The 13,497-nt window shown below is 36.8% G+C and overlaps 1 long non-coding RNA gene across 1 annotated transcript; it reads right to left on the bottom strand.

Annotated features, from left to right (window-relative positions):
- Positions 1 to 10,585: 10,585 nt before the first annotated feature.
- LOC135769724 (uncharacterized) lies at positions 10,586 to 13,225 on the bottom strand. The gene is made up of 6 exons (XR_010542490.2): positions 12,925 to 13,225; positions 11,524 to 11,573; positions 11,371 to 11,427; positions 11,161 to 11,221; positions 10,948 to 11,009; positions 10,586 to 10,785 (listed from the first exon to the last, which is right to left on the bottom strand). It is a non-coding gene; the product is annotated as an uncharacterized lncRNA (long non-coding RNA).
- Between the last annotated feature and the right edge of the window lie 272 nt (positions 13,226 to 13,497).

Genomic DNA, 13,497 nt, shown 5'->3' with positions numbered 1-13,497 from the left:
CCACTTCAGACCTACACCACCAACGACCATCACAACCACCATCACCCGCTTTACCACCGTAGTCCTTCGAGCACCATTACCATCATCTGGACATTGTGTTTGTTTAAGTCCCTGTGTTTGTCTGCATCTTATAAATAAACCTGTGTTATTTTCCTGCATCTGCTTCCAGCGTGTTCTATCGTTACATTTAGAGTATTTCAAATACTTAAATACTTCAAAAATCACCATATGCTTATCACCATAATGACTTCCATATTTTCGGTCCGATGTTGGCAATGTCCAGATTAGATGCATGAAAATCATGTGACATCCTGTAGACTGAGTTTTGAACACAGGAGAAGAAGTGGCGCTACTTCTCTTAAAAAACGGCATTAAAGTGTTTTGTGAAAAATCTACACACACATATTGCACACTGAACAGCGTTATAGAGAAAATAATTGTGCCTTAGGAGATCAATGCACTCTGTTGATCATAAAAGGACATCATACCTACCTGTTATGAAACCTATGTTTGTCTGATCAGGGCCCGGTTCCCCGATAACGTTCACTCTTAGCGTGCTAAGAAGACTCAAAAAGATATATCTTACCAAAGTTGTTTATGTTCCTAAGTGTGTTCCCCGAAGTGTCTCTTAGGAAGCTTCTTAACACGCTGCCTCTAAGTTCGACGTACAATGGCGCTGTCCCAAGTGAAGGTGCTGAATTATTTGCGATCGATCACTCAGGGATCGATTTTCCACTTCACGCGAAAGTGCATTACGACGTTAAGAAAGACAACATGTTATATACAAATGGAACATTACTCAAATTATTCCAGTCACATTTATTTTAACATAGTTTAAGTTATCCGTAAAATATTGACTATTAATTAAATGATCAAATTGTCAGTAATACGGGTAGACGAACCGGGTATCCCTCGCTATTTATACACCCTCATTATCACGTTGTGCCACTTGTGCCGCTTCTTGACATGGGTTTTGACTTTTAAAAAATATGTAATACACTTTTATACGAATGTTAAGGTATTTAACAATCAAAATTGATTGGCAAGCAGCTGCAGTATTTCTGTTTAATGCGGTATTGCTTACAATTAATGTTTTCAATAAAAAGCAACCTAGTTAGATAAAGAATATGGTCTGAGAAGATCTAGCAGCTCCATAATGAGTTGTCTTGGAAGGTGATTTTTTTATTTAGCCATGTCAGGCAAAATGTCAAAAGGTTTAAGGGTTGACGAATAAAAAAATTGGCATGGACTAAACAGTTACGCACCCGGCCCCGGTGTTGTGTGGAAGTCTGTTCCCCCTATGTTTCCCTTTAGTGTAGTGTTTTTATAGCATTTTATCACATTATACATTATTTTATATACATTGAAAGTTTTAATGGCTACTGAGATGTATATGTGTGCATTTATGTAATGTATCTTGACTGTTCTTGATTGTAAGTCAATTATTTTTACAGTATGAATCATATTATATGTATAATATATATTTATTATGTTTGGAAACTTAACAGTTTTAAAACAAACAGTAGAGAAAAAAGAAAAGAAAAAGACAGGCTATATGTTAAAAGACATAAAACTGTCAAATATGAAATATTTAATAAATTGTATAATAGAATACATTATATTATTGCTTTTTAGTATAACCAATTGAAATCTTTCATCTTTCTAAATAAATTATAAATGTAACGTGATGAAAATGCTATAAACATAGAGGGAACAGACTTCAATGAGGAACAAACACCGGCGCCGTCTTTGATTCATTAGTTCTGATACCAAATAAAGTCAACTGCATAAATAGTCCTGTATCCATTGCAAACATATTTTATTATAAGTCTTAAAAATGTCCATAACATAAAATCATTGTCAGCATACCATAGTTTGACTTGTACTGCGCTGCGCTGATTTCTAAAGACTGCGGCGATAGCGTTTTGCGCAAAAAAACACGCTAAGAGAGAGCTTACGAATGGTCCAGACCAACCTTACGAAAGTGTGACTTACAGAAGATATACTTAGCGTACGAACGTTTTGGGAATCGTGCCATAGAGTTAAGAGAGAGGTTAAGGAATAGGTTAAGAACTACTTAGCGATAAGAAAGTTTTGGGGAACCGGGCCCATGTTGGTCTGTTGTAACTCCACTGAAATCTCCATGCTAAGCAAGTGTTCACAACATCCATCTGTTTTTAAATGTTTTTAAATGTATTACATATAATAAATATTGATATTCTGTCAGATTTTGTATAAAATAAGCATCAATCCTATTGTTTTTCAATAATTGCGCAGAAATATTATTGTGGGAGTATTTTTGTATTTTCAAAATACTAATTTTTCACATCAGTATTTTGTATTTTATTTTGTTACATTTCATTAGACAGTATTTGTAGTTTGTAACAAAATAGTTTTTGATGTATTTGTGCCCACCTCTGGACCTCAGCTTTTATGTAAGATCTCACAGGTGCAGGAGTTGTAAAGTACATATGAAATGTGTTCACACTATCCCTTTAACTGCCCAGGTTTCATATTCATAGCTGTGAATGATCAGAAATGTATATTTCTCAGCAAATAGTACATTATGACTACAGAAATCGATGATCTGAAAACATTAGCTTAGCTTTTCTACTTTTTTCAACCGTATGGTCAAGCACGTTTTTAAAAAAATTATTTAAAACAAACAAAAGTTTTTTTATTGCATCAAGTAACATAATTTTGTAAAGTTAGGGCTCTTACAGTGTGTCAAAAAATGTATTTGCAAAATTTCCTCCAAAACAGTTCACAATGATTTCTTTGTCTCTGACATCCATCTAAGAAGTAATGTTGTGAAAAGTGCTGTTGATTGACTGATATCTAGTGGATTTTTTGGCATAACATACCTCAAGCACATGGTAGAGAGAGATCAGTCGGTTTATACTCCTCTCAATAAAATACATTGACTAAAAATGTGCTCAACCATTTGGTTGAGAGGAACGTAAAGGGCTATGCACGCGGCTTTACAATGACCCATCAGACCCAAATTGTGTTGCTGTCAATTGGACGTTCCTGTATTGGTCTCTTTTGGCCTTTAATGCACGTAACAGAGGTACGAACAAACCCACATTTATGTGCCTGACAATGCTTGTGTTTCTCTCTCTCTCTCTCTCTCTCTCTCTCTCTCACACTCACACACACACACACACACACACACACACACACACACACACACACACAGAGAACAGAGCCCACATGTTTATTTTGGCAAAAGCTAACAATGTGTGACTTAATGAAACGGAAGAAATTATTTCACCAACAAAACTGCTTGTAATGACCTCACCTTGACGACTGTGATGTTTTGTATTGGTGGAGGACAGCAGCTAAGTGGCCAAATGGCACGCTCTCGGAAGTACTGATGCCTGCCATTACCTGTTTCTGGGTCATTTCTCTGAAGGGGGAAAGCAATGACCATACTGCATTTAGGCCATGATGTGTCCTCAGACGTGTTAGTAGCTATGGTGATGACCATAACATAGTAATGGGGAAAGGATTTCATCAGGTGAAAGTAATATTGTTTTTCAAAATAACATCCATCATATGTACCAATAACTCCTGTACTTCTGTGTGTTGTATTTTCGTAAAAAAATTATAATTTTTTGCGCATTGAATTACTGATACATTACAGAATTACTTAAAGAGTAACTAAACCCTAAACCAACTTTTTTTAGTTAATGATCTGTAAGAATGATGCTTTATTAGTGCTTTTCATTGATTTTAGTAATTTTTTTGACATTTGGATATAAAGTGTTTCAATACTACAATATATGGCGTAAAAACGTCTGATTGCTGCCCTCTTCAGGTTGAACGGTGGCTACTGCAGTTGAATTTTCCCATTGGATGTTGGGTCCAAAAAATGACTCGTGATGTAAGCAGGTTCAAGATCACCACGCCCTTGTTACGATCTCACTACACACTTGATACGAGCTTAGTTCGTCCCCTCTATCTTCGTTGGGATCTGCCCACTTTTCTTGCATTTTTCAAATATTGCCAGTGGGTGGAGTCAGGCTCTGACCAGGGGTTTAGTTACTCTTTAAGGAATTATATACTATTGAGTATGTTAAAACATTGTTATAATGCATATATTAAAGGTAGGTATTCAGTGAAGTCATATTATTTTTGCTTCAAAAGTGAATACATCACCTGTAAAACTCATTAACAATTCCATAAATGTTTCTTAGTTATAAAAAAGCTTTTTTTTTATGAACTTTTTGTTATTGCACTTTAAATGTAAAGATCCTCCACCTCTCCCAGGTGTAAAAAATTTACTTTTACTCTGAGTAAAGTTAAAATGACTTACTTTTTACTTTTACTTGAGTAGATTTTTAGACCAGTAACTTTACTTTTACTTAAGTAAAATATTATTATAACTACTTTTACTGAGGTAGAATATTTATTACTCTTTCCACCTCTGTTTGTTGCAAAAACCCCACCATTTGCTCAGCTTGGGGTGACGCTTCTCCTGATCTATTATCTCCGGATGTACTGGCTTTCATACTGCAACAGTTATGTTGGGGTTTTTTTTTGGCATATGGTTTGTTTTGGGGTTCTATTTTATTTTCTAGTCGCTGCTCTCCCCGCTCTGTCTATGCATGCACACGGATGGGTGTGTGGAATTTTTGCCCAGAACCATACTGCCAACACTAACCGTATGCATATCATTTAATAAATCTTCATTTGACAAAGTGTTCCTGACTGAACTCATTGTTCTAAGTGTTAGACTGTTACAATATTAAGTCAATTCCTCACAAAATTTCCTGTTATGATTTTAGTTTACACAGCTAATAGACCAGAAAATCATGGAAGTAGCATCCCAGCAAGCAAAAAACGAGACTGAAAGGACTGCAAACTATAGACGCAAAATAGTCCTGCTTTGAGAAACCTTGAAGAAAACTTGGAGATGTTATGATATTCCATAATGTAAGAAAATGTAAGAATGTTCTAAAGGTAAACGTATTGTCTCTTGGCTATGGTTAAACGTCTATTAGATTTTCACTGGCAGGGTAAAAGTTTTGGCTTGTTTTAGCCAAAATTGCTTGCTGGGATGGTAGCATCATTTGTGATATATAAAAAACATATATGAAGAGATATCTCTTCCGTACAGTAATATTTAGTGTATCATGTTTAATGTTTTTGCTGTCTTGGATATTTTGCTATGTATTGACTGTCACAACAACAAAGCACTGCTAACAGAAATCGCTATATGCATTTTCACGATTAAATAAGTGAATTGTCCTCTCACAATATTTGAAGTTTTGCCAAAATGTGTTTTATTTTTTATTTCCTGTCGCTCAGATGCATTTCGGTATTGTGGTTTTATTCTTTTGTGTTTCTGTTTTGTTGTGTGGGCCAATATAAATTATTTTGTAAATTTATTTGTATTGTGCTTTTCCAAGTTTCTAGGACAGCTTTACAAAAGGACACAATGTAGAATACACATAAAACAACAATTCAGAAAATGTTATATACCATAGATTCATTTATAGTCCAAGGCTGTCGTCGTCTTCTGTGTAAGGGCCGGTGTCATTTTCTATATGTGTTGGGTCATCTGACAAAGCCAGGATATGTTGTTAATTGTTCTTTTTGTGCATTTTGCCGGTAGACGAGATTTTGACGCCTGCACAGCTTTTGGTGTAAACACAGCATTAAGCTTTCAAATTGCTCTCGCGACACAGTAATGTCAATTGCCAATCGTTCTGTGCAGCGCCGCATAAAATTAGGAGAAACGTGGCCCCCTAGTGGTTCGAGGGGCACTGCACACACATATTATAAGAATGCTTAGACTTAAAATCCTGTTTGGTCATTAACGGCACATTCACACGGGGCGAAAGCGTTAATGCTTGACGGAAGGCTTGTCTGAAGCGTGGCCAACAGCCAATCACAGTGGCCGCAGCACATGCTCCGGTCTTCCATAAACGTAATTGACAGGCTCTGCCTAGGTTATTTGCATAAGGCAATCTGATTGGCTTATGCTCGCGTTGCCGCTTGAAAAGTTGAGAAATGTTCAACTTCTGCCGCGAGTAACGGCAGTGATGCGGCACTGACGGATCCACAATTCAGTTCGCCAACGCTTGACGTCACCCATTAAAAGTGAATGGGAGGCCCTTTCACAGTTTAGGTGCCAGGTGGGAATAAGCTTAACCCCCTTTTGTGGATTTTGCTTTTCCAGGAACTAATAAAAGTTCTAGTTGTGTGATCTTAAGAAGCATTTTGGGTTAGCGTAGAAGTTTTGTTAAATACATACTGTAGGAACGAAACCGTTTAGGGGTTTACAAGTGAGTAGCAATATTTTGTAATTGATACAGAATTTAATTAGTGACCTGTGTAAAGATGCTGAAATTTGGGTTATATGATCAAACATGCATGACCCGGTGAGAACTCTAGCAGCTGCGTTTTGCATTAATTGTAGCGTGGAGGCCGGACAACCACCCAGAATTACAATAATCTAATTTAGACATCATAAAGGCATGAACAAGCTTCTCTGTATCAGAGACAGATAATATGTTTCACAGCTTGTTTCTAAGGTGGAAGAAGGCTGTTTTTGTGACATGTGAGATATGATTTTCAAAAGAAAGAGTTCTGTCTAATATAATGTCCAAGTCTTTACTGTATTTGCAGAGTTGACATTACATCCTTTTATTTGCAAATTGAACTCTCCTTGGTCCTATAAGAAGTATCATTATCTTATCTGAATTTAAAAGTAGGAAGTTACTGGTCATGAAGTGCTTTATGTCTTGTACGCATTCAGCCAATTTGGATAGTTTAGAGGTTTCATCTGGTCTTGATGAGATATATGAGTATCGTCTGCATAGCAGTGGAAGCTAATCCAATGGATTTTAATAATATTTTCAAGGGCCAGCATGAGCATGTATAATGAAAATAGGAAAGGCCCTAATACAGATCCTTGTGGTAACCCATATTTTACTTAGATTAGCTTTGATGATTTCCCATTTATATAAGCCAGGGGTGCCCAACCCTGTTCCTGGAGGGCTACTGTCCTGCAGATTTTAGCTCCAACCCCAATCAAACACAGCTGAAGCAGCTAATCAAGGTGTTCAGGGATGCTTGATAATTACAGACAGGTGTGTTGGAGCTGGGTTGGAAGTGAAGTCTGCAGGACGGTAGCCCTGGGTTGGGCACCCATGATATTGTCTAAACAAAATGATAATCTGATCTGAAAACCATCAGATAGGTATGATCTGAAACATTCAAAATTCCAGTGTAAATTTCCAATCGGCCTTAAAGTATGGTATGGTCTATAACAGTGGTCACCAACAACCTGATTGCGATTGACCAGTCGATGTTTGAGACTTCCCCTGTAGATCCCGCAAGTAAGAGAAAAAATAAGTTGGTCCAGTCCCAGACCATCGGGATCACAGAGACAATTCCCAGCAGCCTGGCGACTAATTTGTCCTGCTGCCAGTCAGCCACTTTATTGCTTTTATGTACCAAAGTCATATTTTCCAATTTCAGCATTCAATAGAAATGTCATTAATCAGTTTCACTTCATTATGCATGCGAGCAGAGCATTCGGGTGTACAACTAGTGTGCAGTATTCTGGCCACATTGCGAATGTTAAGTTTTAATTTTGAGAAAGTATCTCACTGCTGGTGCATGTTTTCCCCTCATTTTGAAACACTGAAAGTGAAAACTATAAATATTATGAGTTTGAAAATTTGGATCAATGCATTTTATGTACAGTAATTCAAATATAATTAGCCTAAATAAAACGCCCCAAGTTGGAGGTTCAGTGACTGTCAAGAGTGTGTGTGGCAACGTTACCATTCAGCAACTTTATCTGTCTTTATCTGTTTACTATATCATTCATTCATATCTGCATCTATATTTGTTTAAATCTGCCTCCTCCTGGTCTGTGTAACCCTGACACACAATTGCACAGACGCAAGCTTTTCTACTATTTAAGACACATACGGTAGATTTGAAATCTGTTTTTAATTTCCTAGTTTGTAGTGTGAATTGGATTTTGCTTATTTCAGGAATTTGATTGTAAATCATTGGCCGATTTTTAACACAGCTGATTGTTTTGTCCAATATTTACCCAGCATGGGTTAAAAACAACCAATAATTTTTAGTGTGTTTGATCTTGACTGACTGCTTTTTGAGTATTTTTTAACCTACAATCAATAGAAAACTTAAACAACAGTCTGGTGAATAGCATATTTACATCAGGCAGACGGAAATGGATTCACATGCTTTCTGATCAAATTCATATTGATTTTCTTTCTGAGCTCCTCGTTTGTGGACTATTGAAATTGAAGGAGCACAGCTGCTGCCTTCATTTCAAACACACACACACACAAACACACACACAGGTCTAGCCATCACTCTGTGCTCCAGAAAACACACCCCTCCGTATCCATGGAAACCCTCCGATGCTGATCCTGTCTGACTGATGATCGACTTTAAAGGGTTGAAGGAGATGTGACATGCTGTGATGGGATATTGGGTAAATAAACTCAGACACACGGACACACACCGCTATAAGACCCAGAAAGCGAACAGCATATACATGAATTTCAGATGACGTCAACCGCGTATGTCACTCACTTCTTAAAATCATCTGCCGTTACTTGAGTACCTGATTCGGCAAGATCGATTTGTCAGTCTATGTGTTTCTGTACTTTGTTTTACATCAAAATATTCAATCATCAATCATAAACTTTGCATTATTTGAAAGCTAAAACACTCAAGATTCATGTTCTGAGCTTGTTTTTGCCATCAATACACTGGAGTGAAAAGGGTTAACTAAAATGCAGACAGACCGCATATTAATATAAATGTCGGTACTCACATACCTTGCCAAATGCTTCTGATCATTTCTGACATATCCAAAAAAAACTTCAGTGTACATTGCAACCTAAGGGTCCAGTCTTCAAAATGCATCCCACATTTTAATCCAAAACAACAAAAAATAGGGAAAAATCCCGCACGATCCTCATTTGTTTACATGCACGCTTACGATCATGTTTCACGATCACTGAAAATGCATCTCTTTCTGCTTCATTAAACTGTTCCGATAAATATTCCGCATTATTTTCTGTTTTGTCCAATCAGATAAGGTTTGAGAACTTAAAATGTCCTTGAAGCGCACATTGGGTAAGCGAGGTGTCATTTTGCGCACTTTCGCTTTTGTTTAGATGAAACCAAAATGAAGCCAGCCATTGCCTATCCAGCAAAGTTTTGATTGATGGCTCACAAAATGATTACAAGGATTCAACTTTCCTCAGTAAAATGTACTTCTGCGCAAATCTGCACTTACACATGCAGAGACATGCGAGCACACTCTGCACACCCGAATGTTTTGTTTTGGTAGCATAGCAGCCGGCTAGCCTCTCACAGAGCTGCTGAGAAACATCTCCAAAGGATAAATATAATCTCCATTGTGGATCATCGACTGCAGATGACTTTTTTTGTTTTGGGAGTGTTTTGGAAAAAGTGATTTGCACGATTGAGGTGCTGTATAAAAATGAAATTGTGTCGCAGAGTTGCACCGGACTGTCAAGCTGCGCTCGGATAAAGTAAGTTTGTATTGTTATGTTCATCATATATTTAAAAATTTTTCATGTTAGTTGTTTTTTATTATAAGAATAACAGTGGAGATGACTAAAACATGAGACACATGTGCTTGTTTTTCAATGACATGACATTTAAATCCATCATATTTATGGTTATATGAATCTGATTCATAGAAAATACAGACTAAAAACAAGAAAATAAGATATGTGGCGAAAATATGCTGTAAATCGTAGCAAGCTAGCTATAGACAGTACTCCGTATGTACTCAAGATGGCGGCTGGAATGCCGTATAAGGTCACATGACTGATAATCATGTATACACTGTTAACGATTTCCCTGTATTTTTACAGTACGGTACTGGCAGCACGGTTGCCAGTAAGTTACTGTATTTTGGTTCTACAGTACTGTACTGTAATCCAGTTTTACAGTACACAAACTAGTACCGTATAGTTACAAAGCAGTACTGTACTGTAATTTTACAATAATAGCCTATTTTTACAGTAATTTACTGTAATGTCTATATTGACCCATAAATACTATTTATTACTTATTACAGTTAATACAATAATGTATTATAGCTAGATATTTAGGTTTAAATCTATAGTTATTAATATAGTAAAAAAAATGCTATCATTGACATGACATTATGAATTAAAAGGCAATCCAAGCAATGTTTATATCAAAAATTTTATTAAAAAAACATGTAATTGAAACAATCATTTAAAACAAGATAAACAATAATAAACAAGTAAAATAAAATAAAATATTATAAAGTATAAACAAGTTTGGAGGCCCCTGCTGTAATATATTTAACTCTGGCAAATAGAACACTGGTCCATAGTTTGAAGTTTTCAGTTTAAAGTCCATCATTGACTAAAAGGTAACATTTCACTGTGGTAAAAAGAACACTGTTCCATAGTTTGAAGTTTTAAGTCCATCATCAACTAAAAGGTAACATTTAACTGTGGTAAAAAGAACACTGCCCATCATTTTAAATATTCTATTTGAATTTTATTGAACACTAAAAATAAATGCATTAAACTGTGGCAGACAGACACTGGCCTTTGGTTTGAAGTCGCACATTCAAACTCTATCAGGGACTGCATGAAGCTGTTCACATGGGGGTTAATGGCCACAGCTTTTCTCTGCACCAAGTTCCTTGTCTTTTTGCTTGCTCCTTGTGTGGATGTGCACTTTTTCCCATCTTTGGGATTAATTCTGTCCAGAAACCTGTTAGAAATATCATAAACATTAAGTCAACAAATATAAGATAGAAAAAGATTCTTAAAAAACACCTAAACTCAGCCCTGAATTTACCCCTATTCTGAAACCTTTTGCTCTTATTCTAATGTTCCACACCTAATTACATTAAAATACAGAAGATTCACTTACCTCTGAACAAACTCTTTCCTCAATGGACAGCATCCACATGGATCCTGTCATGATTGAATGTCCTGAACAGAAAGTACAATTGTTACTGATTTGGATACAATATTTTATTCTGTGTGGGTGTGTGTGGTCGTGTGACAGTGTTGCGTGTGGGAATTGTGTATGAGTGTATACATGGGTATTTAAAGAAACTGTAGTGGTAAAGTGTAAACTTACCGAACAATGTGCTTGGTGTGTGTCTGGTGTCACCCGTGTGCCTCCACATCTGCCTTAACTCCTGAAAAGTGCAAGGACACTCATGTAAACTACAAATAAAAAGTGATCAGCCACATTCCTGTGTACTTTTACATGTGACGTAAAAGCATTTAATATTGCAGTCGAAAAAATACATGACTAGTAACGTGTAACTGTACATCCTGTACTTGCCTGGTTCCTTTAAAGATGATCCATCTTACTCAATCCAGCTTACAAGCAATGGTAAGACTGTAAAAAATACAAATGTTACAAAATCTGTTAGCCATAGAAATAAGTAGACTTTTTTACAGTCTATGGTTATATATAAATGTGGTCAATACTTACAGAAAACATATAAACCACAGAGCAAAGTGGAGCAAACTGTAACGTTAGAGCTGTAAAAAAAAGATATGATGTGTTACTGGCTGACATTGAAAGCATTCTGTTTAATATGATGCATACCAGTGGCATAAGATTTTCAGAAAAGTAACTAAATAAGTCAAATGTAACTTTTGTCAGAATTGGGTTTTTATTAAATTATTATTCTAACATCTTGTCTACAGAAAATCTCTGAAAATATATTTAGTGAGGAAATAGCGATTTATAGTGACAAGGTAACAAGCCTGCCTCTTTAATGTTTCACCCGGACAGGCGGCGGTGTAACACACTATTTCACGCAAAGTTTTTTTTTTTACAAAGTTGCTCACTTTAAGGATTAACATGATCGCCGCAATTTGAGCAATCCTGTTGATGCCAGTGTCCTACACGATGTTATAATGGACTGTTTTACATCCAGAGATGAAGGATCAGATGACAGACGAGAAGAAGGTACCTGTCATGCTATTACGTAAATGCGGAGCCCATCCTCCTTTTGTGCATTGATTTGAGGTGTTTTGGAAACTTATATTGCATGTAATACATCTGAAGTGGTGTAAATAATATGCCATACAAAATGTATCGGACAACTTATTGGGCGTGTAAAACGCTTTAAAGAAAATATGCTTTGGTTTTGCTAATATACCGTAATGATAACAATAAGCGCGCAGCAATCATCTGATAATAAGATGAGCCCAGGTCTGAACGATATTTGGCCGCAGTTACAACTGCAATGCATATATCCAGTTAAATATGAGGTTTCTTGGTTTCACTTCTGTTGAGGAGTTGATTACTACGGTCTGTGTTGAATATTAAGTTTACGGCGTGTCGAGTCCTGTCTGTTTATGTTGATATTCTTATATCCAACTTTTCATATTTGAAAAAGACGCAAATACAGATTAATGTGAATATGAATATGAAACTGTGCTTTTTCACGTGCACAGCTAACGTTAATCTACGAGTCAGCCTTGCCAAACAGTCGAACTTAATACTTCTCTCTACCGCTAACTGAACAGATAAAACACCGAGATAAACGACCATATGCTGGGACCGCAAGACTGCGCTGGCGGGTGGTCTTTGTCCATTTTGTTAAAAATAGTTTCATTGTTACCACACTTTCAACAAATATAAACTCACCAAAACCGTCATAATTTAGTTAAAACAACCCTATATTCATTAATAAAGGTGTAAAGCGAGTTAAAGCAGCGGTAGGCATCTGTGTAATGTTAGCTTACTTTCTGAGGGAGATTAAAACTTTGTTGGCGACCATTTTCTCTCTCATTGCACGTTTAAAACAATATGACAAACTATTGACAAAATTCTTCTACTAAAAATTTAGTTTTCATGAAACAGAAAATATACCAAACTCACCGAACTGACAGAAATCAATCGTCCTCCTTCTTCAGCTGCAGCCAAGAGTTGTGCTCTCTCTCCCTCTGTGTGATTTGACTCGTGCGCACTTTCTCTGATTATTGCAAGTACACCTGGCACATTACAGCAATGGCTACAGCAAGGTTACATCAAGACCAAAATATACTGTAAAATTTTCCCGCTCAAACAAATTTACCCAGAATGCACTATGAACTGCAGTACTTTACTGTAATGTACACATACAGTATAGTACTGTGGATTTTTACAGTACAGTGCTGCTAAATCTACAGCGACATCTAACAGTGTAGTTCACATTTCAGAGGAATAACTGTGCATTCAGACCGCCACCGGCGAGAGCGTCAATAAAAGCTATGGCTGGCCTGGCAACGACGCTAAAGAAAAGGTGTAGTGGACGCTCTGACGCTCGAATGCATTCTCTGAACTCCTCTCAGGCGGAGGTTTCCGCCTTCCGATTGGTTGCCGGTGAACATTTCCGCCTTCCGATTGGTTCCCGCCGAACCGCGTCATATCTCATTACCATAAAGTTGAGCTGATTTCAACTCTCCTCGACGC

This window comes from Paramisgurnus dabryanus, chromosome 20, assembly GCF_030506205.2.
Source record: "Paramisgurnus dabryanus chromosome 20, PD_genome_1.1, whole genome shotgun sequence".
Classification (NCBI taxonomy): Eukaryota; Metazoa; Chordata; class Actinopteri; order Cypriniformes; family Cobitidae; genus Paramisgurnus; species Paramisgurnus dabryanus.
Note: the sequence above shows the minus strand (reverse complement) of the source record. Positions and strands in the feature narration are given on the sequence as shown.